Here is a 15527-nt window from a genome sequence, read left to right as displayed (position 1 = left end):
TCTGTTATGTATATGCACGAGAGGGTAGTCAAAATGTGTTCTCCCATTCCACTGTCTCAACACATGATAGAATGAGATATTTTGTTCTTCATTACATATGCATATGTGCATCATGTGGGGATGTGTGTGCTTCCAAGTGGACTAAATGTATGTTTGCTTCCCAGTTCCATGCCAGTCAACCACACCCTAAGATAGTGCAACCCATGCTTGTCTTTAAATTTGTGTCCCCTTCTTACTTGTTGTTGGAGCCAAAGGACACCTCAACCTATCCTCTTATTTTTAGTTAAATTTATTATTCATCCAACCCACTCAACCAACCAGGACTGATATTTAAAACAACTCATTCCTCCAATAATCTCCCTCCTCAAGAAATATATAATATGTGTCCCTTTTTCTCAGCCTTTAATTAGTTACAGTTTATCTACAATGGAAAAAAATATTAACCAAGGGATGTAACAACTACTCAACAAGTTTCATATATCTACCTACATAAATGATAGTAGACACTTCTCTTGTAGTTATTGAGTCATTGCATACATCACAAAAAAATGACAAGTGAATTATAACAAACTAAAAATTATAAATTGTATGGTTTAGGATTAAAGCAGAGAAATAGAGTCCTAGTGCCATTTCTAAGGAGGATGTAACGAGTTATGACGATTGTTTTCTTATTGTTTTGAAAATTTGGGATGAAGTTTAATTTAATGGGGGGGTGAATGTATTGCCCTATTTTACCTTTATTATGAGGCCAACACATTCAATATTACCTTGAATTTGAGGTTTCATTAAGGGGTGTAGATTAAGGTGGGCACCTTGATCCTTAGTCATCATTAGTCTCACAACAAGGGGAAACCTAAGAGTTAATGGTTATCTCCATTCTCATACCTATGGTCCCTTTAATTAGTCAAATATACCTGAAGGGAAAGAATTTTGGCACTATTGGAACTACAGGAAGATTTCTTGAAAGGAATAATCCATTTGGCACCCTAGGTCTCAGGAAACAAAAAGATACTTGAAGGGCAAGTATTATGGCACCCTTGGAACTATGTGAAGAGTTCTTAAAGGGAACAATAGACTTGGAATCCTTGGTATTAAGAAACATAAGGATACTTGCAGGGAAAGCGTTGTCAGATCCTTGGAACTATGGGAAGAGTTCTTGAAGGGTATAATCAACTTGGCACCCTTAGTTTCAAGAAGGAAAATGATACTTGAAGGGAAAGTGTGGTGGCACCCAATCGAATTTGCACCCTTGGTATTAAGAAATAGAAAAGTAAATCTAATGTCAAGATAATGGGACTAAGCACATAAGTTAATGAGTACATTGAAAGTGAGTATAGAGTAAAATTTTATTGAAAAATTAGAAAAACTAGGAAAAGCAGATTTTTGGGGTTGGACTTAAATCAAAATTTAGAAAAATAAAGTCAAAAAATTATATCTTGATAAATTATTTTAGCTATCCTAAAATATGTGGGGAGAATATTCTGAATTAGAGATAATAAAAAATATAGATATATAGAGTTATAAAATCTCTTAAGGTGGAAGTGAGAATGAGATAAAAAGCGTCAATTCACAAATTAAGAAAAATTATATTCAAGATAAACCTCCATGTGGAAAAGCATAGAATTGAGATCAAGTGACAATTAAGGGAAGAAAATAATAAATGAAGGGAATTGAAATAAAATAATAAAATAAATAAGTTTGTATGAAAATGATAAATAAGGGAAGTTAGAGAAAACTAATAAATAAAAAAATTTAAAAAAATAATAAAATAAAGGAAGTTAGAAACCCACGAGGTGTAGAATAGATGGTGATGGGGTGTACTATTAAGTCGCTCTATGATGTGAAGGTCACCAGTTCAAAAATTTGTGGGTAAAAATCTAGCCATGTTAAGGGCTAGTGTGGCCTAGGCCAAGTGTGATCCCCCAGTGATTTTGATGGCTTAGATGCCCCTGGGTCATGATTTCTCAAGCCACAAGTTAAGCTTTATGTAATCCATAGAGAACTCAAACAACTTGACAAACAAAAAAAGGTAAAAGAAGTTAGAAGAAAATATTTAAAAAATGCATATTATAATTAATAGACAAAATGTTCCTTTTTTGGGCACTTTTTTTGGTTAACTTAGTCAAAAAAACGATAGATATTTTTAAGAATCATAATTTTAAATTATTTAATTCACAAAGTTCGAGTGTGGGCATTGAATCCATTTATGAAGTCAAAGTGCATTTTAAATAATAAGAAATCACAATCTTACTCAAAATTGTATTGTTGGATTATGGCCAAAAAAAGCCATTTTGTATGTTAGCTAGAGTATGATCCAGGTCTGGGTGTAATGAAGGACCCTTCCAAGACCTTTTACTTTTGTGATGTGTTAAATTTAATTTTTAAAAGAACATTAATGAATACATCTACATATTGTAAATAACAAGAACATGACAATTGTCAGCACATGAAATAACAAGACGTTGATAACGGAGTTTGTCCAGGAGGGACTACCTCTCTGGGCCCCGGTGTCAAGATGGTGTAGGCTACTGCATTAAGTGTTGTCAATAGTGATGATGTACATAGAGATGATTTCTCTATCATACAAGGAAAATTTCCTCATGCAGGAGTGGTGCCAAGAGATGTTCCACTACAAGAACTCTCAGTCAAAAGACTCCTATCAGTATGACACAAACTCATGCATGATGAGCATCCCGCCAACATGGCATAAAACGGATCTCAATGCAAACATACATGATGACAACATGAGTATCCCATCAACATACAACAAAGGGATCTCAAAACATAACATGATGAATCATGACACAAGTACATCACATGGATGATTCTGCATCACATCAAGTAGGAATCATGAAAAAAAGTAATAAACAAGATCCCACTACAAGCATCAACAGGGATCTATGCAACAAAATGAATAGCAAAAGAAGTACATGAACACACTGCATATACCTCACAACAAAGGGCCATCTGAAGAAGCGAATGTCAAACCGCTAAAGTTGTTCAGACCATCAATCTCGTGGCATCAATCACATGAAAATGACTGCTCGCACATGAATGTTGACACCTGCACTCCACTTAGAATAGTGGTTGTAAATGAAATGAGCAAATGAGAAATCTGAATGCACTATCAAATGTGTGGCATTGAATAGTGCAAAATCAACTGTCGAATTTCTGAATTTTGAGAAATTGAGAATCTGGGGCTCAAGGAATCTTTTACATTCCCACTAGGTTCCTCAAAGATTCTACTCCATGGGTGGATTGGAAATCTGCAACTCGAAAGGAAAATCTGACCTCGCCATTGCGATACAAAAAACCATGAAAAACGATTGTAAACTTGACTATATTCCGGCATGGAGAAAAATTACCTCCTTAAGAAAATTTCAAAGATCATGGTTCCGTTCCCTGTTTTTGCAGTGGTCATGGTTCCACCTACATACTGAAAATCGCTGAAAATTGTAGAACTCTAATGGAGAAATGGACAGTTCCATTGCGTTCGTGGCGTCGAGAAGCGCTGAAACCATATAAAATTTGTCAAATTCTGACAAAGTGAAAATTCGGCCCCCCTGCAAAATGTTGCCTCGAACTGCGTGCACTACGTCCTCCTCCTGGGTGCACTAACAAACTACTTTTAAGTATAAAATGGTTGAAAAATTTCCCACTAAATCTATTATGGTGTGTTGGTCGGAGATTTTTTTAATAGGGGAGGAGGTCGGGTGGTCAAACCCCGCCTCCTCCATTTTTATACATCGAATTTTTTTTTTGTTTACACAACCCCTTAATTAAGGTTATGGGTTGGGTCAAGCCCGCCCACCGTACCCACCTCCTGCCAGCATCATATACTTATGGTGGTAGTTTTGTTTGTGTGTGGTTGGGTCTGTGCCCGAAGGGCCAGCCCACCACCCACTACATGTTTAATGTCGTTGGGAGTTTTGTTGTGTGTGGTGGCGGGGTCATGGCCACCCACCCCTGTTTCCATTATTGTGATGATAGTTCTGTGGGAGGAGCTAGGGGTCATGGCCCACCCCTCCACCAAATTTATTATATGATACGGTTATGAAGGTTGGGGGGTGGTAGGGTTGGTGGCCCCCACCCCCTTTTTTCTTATATTTTTTTGTTTTAATAACAAAGTGCATGTTTTTTTGGAAATTTGGTTTTGGACCGACGGAGTCATTTTAACAAGGCAACAATTTTTCCTGGAATCTGGCCAGAGTTGGTTGGATTCCGTCCACCAAGAAAGTTGAAATTGTGGCCTCCTTAGGCTTGCCCAGTCAGTAAAAGTCAACCCAATTTTGACTGCTTCTAACTTTCGCATATGGACTCAGTTTGACGAACCATTCACACTGCCACGATCAAGACGATGAGATATACACTCTGTTTCTTGTTCGAGCATAATCCAAACACTTCAATTTTTGAGCTTTCCTGAGTCCTCTTTGTCATGTGTGTGTCTCTGGAGCCACCTAGATCAATCCTCCCCACTAAGGAGCTTTTGGTCCTCCAAAAGCATGAAAAATAATCTACAACTTTTCTATACCTTGTCTGCATCACAAGCATCCTGAAAAGGTCTCACTTCCCTCTCCTTCGAAGCCTTAAGCGATGAGCCAACACCTGCAATCTCTGCAACATGTAGTACATTGTTTTGTAATTTATATGCTTGACTTACATGACCAACTAATGACCCAAGCATCCTACACTTTCCACTAGTTTATAGCACATAGTCAGTGGTCAAGTTTACATCAAGAGGGATGCAATACCCTAGCTATGACAACAAGTCCAACCTATCATTGTTGCTTCAACAAGTGATGGAAAAAACGTCATCACTGCAACACATGATTTACAAAGATAAGGCCAACACTACTTTTTCTTTTGACAAGTGATGGAAACACGACATCACTTTCATAGTTTAACATGCAACTAAAAATAAGACCACATATCATTGTTGTTGAACAAGTGATGGAATACACATCATCACTTTTACATTTTAAAATTCAACAAATGATTTACAAAAGCATGACCATGAAATGACAATATGTCTAGAAACCATTTTTCACTTAACAATGTGAATGGGTTGCCTCCCTATAGTGGTTTTTCTTGTCGAACAATCCTTTCACCTAGTTCATGCACCGACACTTTGTCTTTAAGACCTTATTCTGGATGGAGCCTCCAACAAGTGGTTCTTTGATGGCCACTCCTATCGCAATGACTGCAATAGGTTTTCTTCCTCCAGACCTGCTTAACATGTTTCTTTACTTGGTGTTGAGAGGATCTTTCACACCTCATCCTTTTGTTTGTTGTCATTCTTTTCCAAAACTTAGAAAATGTATGGTTATGTAATCCACAAAAGGCACATGTTTTTCGATTCCATGTTTTACGTTCATTATTACAAACATGATTATGATTGACATGAACATTCGAATGTTGAGAGTGGTTATACCTTTCCTTGTTGTTTTTGGTGTAAGTATGGTGATGAGAGCTTGCCTCAGCTCTTTCCTTGCAATGGAAACTGCCATGGGAAGATGGGGATGTGTTCCCATCATTCTCTTTCCTCGATGATTTCGATGATGTCTCGGAAGAATTTGACACCTTCGAGCATTCTCCTTTGGTGTATCTCGAGCCTGAAAATTGAGGTCTCTGCATAACCTCCAATGGTTGAGTTATGCCTTGGTTTTTAACACCAAGTTCTTTCTCCTCCTCGTGCCTCGTCCTTGTAAGAAGCCTCATGTTTGTCCTTGTAATTGGGATCTCCACATCTCCAACAGAAATCATACTATGTGACAACGAAACCGAAAGGAAATCAACATCTTTTACCTCCTCTGTTGATTTGGAAAGAACTGATGAGGGCCCCTTATCATCTGTTTTTGGTGGTTCGCTAGTTATCGTGGCGCATTCCCAAAATTCTTTTCTGACATACCCAAGTCCTATTCGACAGGGAAATTCTTCTACTTTGATGGGGTTGACAATGCCTTGGCCATTAATGCCCAAGCCTTTCCCTTCATACCCCATTTTCTTCAACAGTTTGGAGCCAATTCCTATGGTATGATTTTCAAAAACAGCAAAATCATCATCAGGACACATACACAAATTCACAAAATTACATTTTACCTCACATGGGTCAGGTTGTAGCTTTTTCAAGGCCTCATCCTTTGCTTGCAGCTGTCATAGAAAACTTTGTTTATCCTCTTTCTCCTCATGTAGACGCATCTTCAATTCAGTGTTCTCTGTTTGCAGATTCTTTTTGTTGTGCTTCAATTCTTCTAGGGCCTCTTCCGTGGCTTGCAACTGAAGTTGCAATCGCTCATTTTCATCTGTCTCTTTCTGTACGGTTTCATACATTATTTCCACCCTTTTGGAAATTTTGAGCATGGTCTCGTACATCGCTTTTTCATCCTTTGTTGCTGCACATTCCATTGTTCATGTTACAATTCACATCAACGCAAAGACCGCTCTGATACCACTTGATCCAGGTCCAGGTGTGACGAAGGACCTTTCCAAGACCTTTTACTTTCTTGATGTGTTAAATTGCATTTTTAAAGAACATTAATGAATACATTTGCATACTGTAAAGAACGGTAACATGACAATTGTCAGCACATGAAATAACAAGACATTGATAACAGAGTTCATCCAGGAGGGACTACGTCTCCGGGCCCCGGTGTCAAGACGGTGTAGGCCACTGCATTAAGTAATGTCAATAGTGATGATGTACATAGAGATGATTTCGCTATCATACAAGGAAAATGCCCTCACATAGGAGTGGTGCCAAGAGATGTTCCAGTACACGAACTCTTAGTCAAAAGACTCCTATCAATATGACACAAACTCATGCATGATGAGCATCCCGCCAACATGGCATAAAATGGATCTCAATGCAAACATAAATAAATAATGGAAGTTAGAGAAAACTAATAAATAAAGGAATTTTAAAAAATAATAAAATAAAGGAAGTTAGAAACCCACAAGCTGTAGAATAGACGGTGATGGGGTGTACTTTTAAGTCACTCTATGATGTGAAGGTCACAAGTTCAAAAAATTGTGGGTAAAAATCCATCCATGTTAAGGGTTAGTGTGGCCCGGGCCAAATGTGATCCCCCAGTGATTTTGATGGCTTAGATGCCCCTGGGTCATGATTTCTCAAGCCACAGGTTAAGCTTGATGTAATCCATAGAGAACTCAGACAACTTGACAAACAAACAAAAAGGTAAAAGAAGTTAGAAGAAAATATTAAAAAAATGCATATTATAATTAATAGATGAAATGTTCCTTTTTTGGGAACGTTTTTTGGTTAACTTAGTCCAAAACACGATAGATATTTTTAAGAATCACAATTTTAAATTATTTAATTCACAAAGTTTGAGTGTGGGTGTTGAATCCATTTATGAATTCAAAGTGCATTTTAAATAATAATAAATCACAATCTTACTCAAAATTGTATTGTTGGATTCTGGCCAAAAAAAGCCATTTTGTATGTTAGCTAGAGTATGACATAAGAAAATAGAAAGGTTAGAAGAATAATAATAAATAATGGAAATTAGAGGAAAATGATAAATAAATGAAGTTAAGAGAAATTAATCAAATAAAAGAAGTTAGAATAAAGTGAAACATCCCCCTCCCATTACTCCCTCCCACTGGGATAGGGTGTCATTGAAGATCCAACCCCTCTGATTTTGTTAGAGTGCGGTACTAATTTAAATATAGTCAATTATATATATACACAATTGTTACTCTTATACCATAGGTTTGGAGATAATAGTTTATTTATGTATACTTAACATCATTTCATCCATGATTTATCATCCCATGGTTACTTACCTCAATTGTTACTATTATACCATAAGTGCAGAGATAATCATTTATCTATGTATACTTAACACCATTTCATCCATGATTTATCATTCCATGGTTACATATCCCACCTTTAAACGTTTCAGTCCCTACCTCCACATCACCATCCATGGGGGTTTCAAATCCATCAATTGGATAGATCTCTTTCCTCGACATCTCGATCTACAGTTTGTGCCAAAATGGCATGCACGCCTATTTACCCCTATCGGGGCTAGCACAAATTGGGTTATGACTCTAGGTTCCAACCTTGTATCCAATGAACCACGTCTCCACCACCTAATCCAACGATCTAGGAGATATTGTACCTCCCGGCCACCTTTCCACTGACATCACGGGGAAGGGGTGCCACAACAAAGAATGGGTGGGCCTCCCTTCACCCATGTTGTATCTAATTAGTCTATGATGGATGGACTAAGATGTCATCCTAGTTAAATGCACTATTGTGCCTAATCATGGTAAGGTAGAATTACGGAAGCCAATAACGGCATGTTACACCTAGGTCTTTCCTTCCAATTAGTGGAATTGGCTGCATAGGGTTTGGTGATAAATTAAGCCTACAAGTAACTCCTTAGTATTGTCAATGAGTATGGGATCCTTGCATACTTTTTTTCAGAGCTTCTGCCACCATTACGATCCAAACCAATGGCTTTGTGTGGCCTTTATGAATTCCAAGCCTTTACATGCACTACCCTCCTAAGCCAAGGTCAGAGTAACTCCTCCCTAAACCACTGGAGTTGTTAAATACCAAAACCACCTTGAGGAGGTTGACACCCCTCACTAATCTACAAGACAAGGTGTATCCTCAAGTTTGCAATGCCATAGACAACAACAATGAGACTGCAGCCAGTGGCCCTTCGGGACTTGTCGAAGGCTTCCAAGACATCTCAAAATCCAAGGCTACTTGAATCTCTCAAGGAAAGTCCAGGTTACAATGCTTAGAAGAGGATATCATCCTCAACATCATCACTAGATTTCCTAAGCTAGGGAACCACTTGAATCTCTTACGTAAGAATTTGTCCAATGAGACGTGCATATACAAAGAATAAGATGTATTTATTGTAATTGTCATTCTATTAATAAAATATTTATCTAGTTTAGATAATAATGGTCGACTCTGACTCTTGAGCCATTTTTTAGAGTTAATATTGGACTTTGTTATTTAATATGTGTGTTGTTAGCATAAGTAATATTTCATAACAATTACTACATTCCATAATGTATTACACATCTATTATTCCTATTGTTAAACACAATTTCCTTGCAGTATTTGTAGTACCATTTCATCATTGTATAAACACCATTACAAACTAGAGGTATAGGCACGCATTCATTAACACAACGATAAAAAAACACTTATCTTATAATATCCTAGGGAATTGAGTCTAGAACAAGGACTCTCCACCCAACCATAGATAACTACAACCAAAACCACTTGCATTTGTCACTCGTGAGCCAAATTCCAAAAATCGAGGGGCTTGCTTTAGAGATACTGCCAATTTCCAGCTAAAACAAGGACTCGAGAGGACCTCTCTCCTCATCCCACCATCCACATAGCAGATAATAAAACATAGGGAATCTAGAGGAAAACTACCACCACTGTAAGCAGACAAGGGGATCTAGAGAGAAGCCTCTCCACCGTCAAACAACACACAATGCTTCAACCCACATAAGTGAGTCCAGAACACACCGCAATAAGCAACAAGAAGGTTTATAGGTTCTCCCTCTAGGAACCCAAGGACACAATCCTCCACCCACACCACTACGGGATTCCAGAGAAAACCATATCCACCCCTTGGCTTTACAGGGACCCCAGAGGCATTGCTCCTCACCGAGGAGAAACCGTCTGCTCACCCATACTTCCAACTAAAACTAGTTCGTTCTCTTCTTATTCCCCCACTCATGCTCATCTTCTATCTCATGCTTGAATCTCATTCTTCATTCTCTCTTTTTTTCCTAACCTTATCTCTCTCTCAAAATCCTTCTTTTCTACTATTTTTTTTATTGCACAAGGTCGATCCCCCCCCCAATCCTTTTTATCAAGATGCATTAAATTCTTGTCTTATGAGTGTATCTCAAGTTAGCATGGCTTGCATACCTCTTTTTATCCCATATTAATTTCATGGTTTGTCCATTAAGACTCCACTAAGACTTCACCAACCAAATCTTGTAATGGTTATCCAAAAACAATTTAGATTTCTTACACAAGAAACCCATGGCAATCTTAAGCAAGCAACCTCCCCAACCATGGAATCTGTGTCCCTTTGACTCAACCCATTTAGTTTTATTTCTATGATACATTTACAATGTGTGTTACATGAGAACTATTATTGGGGTTGTTGGAGTCCCCTACGCCTTGAGGGAACATGACCCTCAGTGTTCTTTTTCAATAGGCAACAATTGAGACAAAATACAACTACATATTGTTTTATAGAGATTTATATACACAACTATGTACAATATTTACATTATATGCATGTTTGCCTCATTGAGCAAACATAAATGGGTATGCTTCCTTCATGGAGTTAACCATTTCCCAAGTGGCTTCCTCTGGCCCAAAGTGTTTCCATTACATTTTGAATTTTTCTATGGCTCAATTTCATAGCATGAGGTTCCTCCTTTGTAGGATGGAACTATCTCTATGGTTCCACCTATGGAACAAACCAATCAATCACGTGATTAGAATCCTACACATATCTTTTAAGAAAAGAAACATGGAAAACATCATGAACTTTGATTGATGGGGGTAAGGCCAACTTATGTGCCATTGGTTTTATCCTTTCAAAGATCTCTAAGGATCCATAATATCATGGTGCCAACTTGGCACATGTCCCCATCCTTAGAGATATTTTCTTAGTTTTAATCCTCAGATACACATGCTCACTAACTTGGAACTCTTTGTGTACCTTATGTTCATCTGTGCAGATTTTCTACTTGTCTTGTGCCACCTTCAGATTTTGTTTGATGAGCTACACTTGTTGCTCTATTTCCTTGAGCATATCAGGCCCAATCATGACCCTATTTACTGGATTACTGTAGCTGATAGGAGTGTTGCAATTTCTCCCATACAAAGCTTCAAATGGACTCATTTTTATGGATTCTTGGTATCCATTATTGTAACAAAAATATACAAGTGGTAGCTACTCTTCCCACCTCTTGGGCTAGTGCATTACATACACCCTCAACATATCTTCAAGGATCTTATTTATCCTCTTTGTTTTTCCATGTGTTTGTGGATGGTAGGTGGTGCTAAATGCCAACTATGTTCCCAAAGCTGCAAATAGTTCCTTCCAAAAATGGGAAGTGAACTTCGCATCTCTGTCTAATAGAAGTTTCCTAGGAAAGTCATGCAACCTCATAACCTAATTTATGAATATTTGTGCTACCTCATTAGCATAATTGGTAGACTTGACTACCACAAAATGAGCTATATTGTTCAACTTATCCAATATTACCATGATTGCATCATGCTACCTAGTCATTTTATGCAGTCCTGTAATGAAATCCATGGAGATTACCTCCCATTTCCATTTTGGAGTGGGAATAGATTGTAACAGTCCTGCAGGGTGCTTGCACTCAACCTTTACCTACTGACATTCCATGCATCTTGCTACAAAATTAGGCATTTACTTCTTCAATTTCGGCCAATAATGATACTTTTAATAGTCGTAAGCATCTTGTGATACCCTAGATGACCCAAATAAGGCTTAACATGAAATTATTCCATTATCATCCTTTTCATTTCCTCATGGTTAGGCACATAGATCTTGTTTTTTAATCTAACTAGACCAACATTTGTGACGTGACATAGATCCTGTTTTTTAATCTAACCAGGCCTCCATTTGTGAGGTGATATTCTTCATCCTTACTACCTTGTAGTAGTCTTTCCTTCACTTGCTAATGTTGTTGATCTTGTAGTCCAAATTTTTTACCCTTTCTACCAGGCATGTTGTATAAAAACTCATTGTTGCCAAGTGGCTCGCTTGAACTATTATACTAAGAGCATCAACCACCTTATTCTATTTTCCCTTTATGTACTTAATTTCAAAGTCAAATTCACTAAGCATGGCCAACCATCTTGCCTACCTAGCATTTAACTTGGGTTGTCCAAATAAATATTTAATACCACTATTGTTTCTCATGAGTATGAATCTTCTGCCAAGGAGGTAGTGCCTCCACATATTCAATTCATGAATAATAGTCACTAACTCCAAGTCATGAGTTGCATAATTCACCTCATGTTCATTTAACTTCCTGAATTTGTAGCATACTACCTAACCTTCCTACATCAAGACCCCTCCAAGTCCTCTGAATGCATTTGTGTACAAAACGAAGTCCTTGTCAGGATCCACAATTCTCAACACTGGTGTGTTGGTGAGTAGCTACTTCAATTTCTCGAAGCTTTCTTCACATTGGGCAATCCATTCAAACTTCTTCCCCTTCCTCTACAAGGATGTGATAGGATGGCCTATCTTGGAGAAGTTCCTAATAAATCGTTTGTAATAACCTGCCAATCCCATGAATGACCTAACCTATTCCACATTCCTTGGAGTTGACCACTCCATTACGACCTTAATATTTTCAGGATAAACTGAGATCCCCTACTTGATGACATTGTGCCCCAAATAATGTATCTATGATTGGAAGAAATCACACTTTCCAAGCTTTGCATAGAGCTTGTGTTCTCTTAGTAATTGTAATACTGCAGTGAAATGTTTCTCATGCTCCTCCCTTGTCTTGGAGTACACCAATATTTCATCCACAAATACAATGACAAACTTTTCCAAATAGGTACGCAACATACTATTCATTAAGCACATGAACGTGGTATGAACATTAGTGAGTCTGAAAGGTACCACTACAAACTCATAATGTCCATACCTAGTCTTGAAGGCAGTTTTATGAATATCCTCTTCCTTGATCCTTACTTGATGGTATCCCGACTTGAAGTCAATTTTGTAAAAGACAATTTCCCCTCTCAATTGATCGAAAAGGTTATCAATTCTTAGCAATGGGTACTTTTTCTTTATGGTTACCTTCTTTAGTTATCTATAATCAATACACAACCAAAGGGTTCCATCCTTCTTCTTCACAAATAGTATAGGTGATCCCCATGGAGACACACTCGGCCTTATGTAACCTTTGTCAAGCATCTCTTTTAATTGCAAATTTAACTCCACCAACTCCGAGGTACTCATCCTATATGGAGCCTTGGATGTTTGTGTTGATCCAAGCACCAACTCAATAGAGAAGTCTATCTCCCTATGGGGTGGTAACCCAAGGATCTCTAGTGGGAAAACATTTGCATGCTTCTGATGAACTAGGTACCTTCTCAGCGATCTATTTAATTCTTTTCAAGGTCACTACTATCTCTTGCATCACGGGTAATTTGTATTGCAAATAAGGTGCATCATTTCCTACCACTGCATTTGAGTTGTTTAGCATATATATTTCCTCACTAATGTAGGCTTCCTTTTTCCATGCAAAACCTTTTTCTCTCCCTACTCATATAAGCACTCGATCTATTTCTCAAAACAATCCACCATGGTACTGTGCATGTATAACCAGTCCATGCCTAGTAATACACTAAATGCACCTAATGGAAACACATTCAAGTGTGCAATTGTGGGCATGCAACTGAGCTCAAAGGCACATGACCTTACCCAGTGACTGATATTCCTCTTGGTTCTAGTGGCTAACTGAACCAACCATGATTCTTCATGCAATTCCCTACCTAGATTGCATTTTTCACAAGCCCTAGGCTAATGTAACTATAATTAGAACCCAAATAAATTAAAATGCAGATAATTTGATCATGCAACTTACTTTCCATCTCATGATGGATGTCAAGTGATCTACCTGTAGTTTGTCCACTATTGCATAAATTCTAGGTACATTTTGAGCTACCTCACCCACTATGCGAGATTCTTGAGCATTATAGATCTTTGGCCCAACGTCTTGTTGATTTGTGAAATCCATTTTCTTGTGGTTTTTGCCACAAGTCCAACACCTTAATGGTTATCATCCCTCAAACATAACTTTCTCTACTACTAGTTGCTGCACATTCTTCCTAATAGAAAAGTTAGACATCTGTTGAAATTGGTTTACAAGGGATGGGTGCTTACCTTCCCTCCTTTCTAAGTTATTTTTAGGTTAATTATTCTCGTTTCCAACACTTCTCCTTGGCTGCCAGTTGCTCTTAATTTCTACTTTGTGTTTTTCTTGTTAATAACAATGTTTTAACTTCTTGATGGCATCTTTTAAGGTATGGGGTTCCAACAACTCAATTTTTTCCCTGAATGCCATAGGTAGTCCATTGATGAACCTATGGACCTTTTCCTTCTCATCTCTGAGATATGTCATATACCTTAGTAACTCCAAGAATTAGTGGCACTTTCATCATCTAACAATTGTCCCATCTTGAGTTCATAAAACTCCTTTCACTTGAGATCATAATAATGCTCATATATGTATTTCTCTCTAAAAAGTTTCTCAAATTTTTTCCAGGTCAACTCATTCTCATCTACTTCTCCAACATTCTTCACTTCTTCCCACCATATGTCTACTTTTCCTCTCAAATTGTAGGTGGAAATCCAAGCTTTCATGTTCTCAGAATAGTCATGAATATTTAAAAATTTCCTCATGCCCAACAACCAAGCTTCTTCCTCTTCTAGCCTCTTCATTTCCCCATTAAATTTCAATGGATTTGCTTTCTTGAACTCCTCAGGCATGTAATCCTTTTCTTTTCCACCTGAGTGATGATGGTGGTGGTGATGATATGATGGTGGTTCCGCTTGGTGGTAGAACTAGATGGATCACTAGCATGATGTTCATGAGTGTTGGTTCCTCCCCTTGGGGTGCTTAATGGCTCATTTCCTGGCACAATGTCTACACTTCCATGCTTATGTCTCTTTCTAAACCTACCACCATTTTCCCCATTGGTATTATCTTTTGACCCATGAGGGATTTTCCTGACTCTATGACTGGCCCCCATCTCAGATTGCCTCTGCCTCTGCAAGTCTAAGAGAATTTTCAGTATGACTACATTTATCTTGGCCTTCCTTTCCTAATATCTTACCATCCTATCATTATCAAATTTGAAACTCCTAACCTCAGCCCTCAAGCTCCTCAAGGTGTCCATCCAATCTAGAGAGTGATTCCCTCCCCCTTGGTCAACTACTCTTTCCTTTGAGCGCGCTTGGACCCCCTCACTTTCATGTTGTGATTGATCCAAACTATAATGCACCATCCCAGTCCGCATTCTATCTTACCCCTGATATAGGTTCCTTGTGTTGTGTTGTGTTTTCAGTCACACCCTCCATTAGAGATTGCAATTAAATAAATAAATAATCACAATCATAACCACAAATATCATGCTTACGGAATTTCCAAGGTGACTTTGCCATGTCAGAACAACCACATTAACCTCCTCATGATATTAATAGTTCTATATACATTAATCATCATTCAAGCCCACAAAATAACATTTAATTGACACAAACTCCTAGTTTCACAGAGCTACCACAATCCTTAATCACAACAAAACAACAACCATTCTCCTACAATCTATGCACTTGCAAAATCCATATTTCATCACAGTTGGTGACCTTATTCAACCGCACCAACTATTAATCTTCATGTTGGTCCAATAGGTCAAAAGGTGATTGGCATCCCTTTTGGTTTGTTATTAG

This window comes from Pinus tabuliformis, chromosome 6, assembly GCF_031772625.1.
Source record: "Pinus tabuliformis cultivar Carrire ecotype Pingquan chromosome 6, CPIR1, whole genome shotgun sequence".
NCBI lineage: Eukaryota > Viridiplantae > Streptophyta > Pinopsida > Pinales > Pinaceae > Pinus > Pinus tabuliformis.
This window is presented reverse-complemented; position numbering follows the sequence as displayed.